This window comes from Cantharellus anzutake (genome assembly GCF_015039405.1).
Source record: "Cantharellus anzutake strain C23 chromosome Unknown EI90scaffold_131, whole genome shotgun sequence".
NCBI classification, from domain to species: domain Eukaryota; kingdom Fungi; phylum Basidiomycota; class Agaricomycetes; order Cantharellales; family Hydnaceae; genus Cantharellus; species Cantharellus anzutake.
This window is the reverse complement of record NW_024067081.1, coordinates 71465-72822: the sequence shown is the minus strand read 5'-3', so window position 1 is coordinate 72822 and position 1358 is coordinate 71465.

Genomic DNA, 1358 nt, shown 5'->3' with positions numbered 1-1358 from the left:
GTGCTGAGACCTTCAGCTGATTTATTCCAATTTTATTTAGTGACATTTAGTTAAAATGAGACTGAAATGATAAATGAGTGAATTATTCAGGTTTAAAACTGAAAGAAAAAGTTGCTAGTAATCAAGAATTACTCAAACGAATGTGTTATAGCTCTCTACTTCATTAGAGCATCGTTCCCTAAAATTCCCGCCATGGTCCGTCGTAGTTTAGTAGTTTTCGTGAATTTCGTTCATATTCCCTGATTCCCCTTTGTATTATCACATCCTAATCCTCCATATGTATTGTTCGTTGTTATAGTAGGTCGTCCTCGAAGATATCATATTTTTATGTATTTTATTTAGGGCTCTAGACCTCTTGAAGCTGTCTTCCCGCGTGTTTTCAGGTTTCTAACTTCATGTCCTTGTATCTCATTCATTTCTGGATGTTTTCTCACGTTCTTGGTATCATAAATTTTCATTTATTCCCACCTTTCCAATGGTACTAAGGTTGTGTCCTATTTCCCTGTATTCGTTGAGTTAGCAAAGTTTCGCGCGCACATTCGGTAATCACGTGCGTCGTTCCCATAGTTGTTCGTATGCGGGAGCCGTTTTCGTTTAGTTGTTCGGGATTTATGATATGCGCGGGTGTTTATTTCTTTCATATGGGCTTCTGTGATTTATTTCAGATTTTTCCCTCATGATCTAAGGTTGTTTTGCACTTTTCGTGCTTTGTTTTGACCGGGCTCTTCCTTATTTGGACGGAAATTGGTCTTCGCGATCTGCCGAAGTGCGGATCTCGGTTCCGATGGCCGGTTCCCTGCGCATCGCCACCCTCACGTGTCATTACACACGATGCGGATTCCTATATTCCCGTCATGGGTATAACTTCACAACGGCTGGACCGTTTGGGCTGAGAATTTGCATAACTATAGTTTCCTATTTTTCATAATTTCCGTGTAAATTTCGTTGTATGTTTTAATTATGGATCCTACGCAATCATCGTCTTGTCCCTGAGCTCGGACTTTTGATGTCGCTATTCCCGTTATTGGATTTCTCATTAACGCATGATCCTTTTATTATGAAAATTTGGGAGGATTAAGAGTAGATCCTTTCCTTTCTAATGGGCTATCAAGCTTGTCTCGGTCATTACTAGTTAATCTTCGCGCTTGCTTTTTAGACATTGTCCTCGTTTTGCAGGAGTTTTAGTCATATCTCCGTCGTTTATGGGTAGTTTCCCCTGTAATTACTCTCATTGGTTCCGTTTGGGTGACATCTACATTTCCTATTATAAACACGACTTTGACTTTTGCATTAGTTCCTGAGGAATCTTTGTTCCATGGTACTTCCATCCTTGCTACGTGTGCGGACGTGGGAAAGTA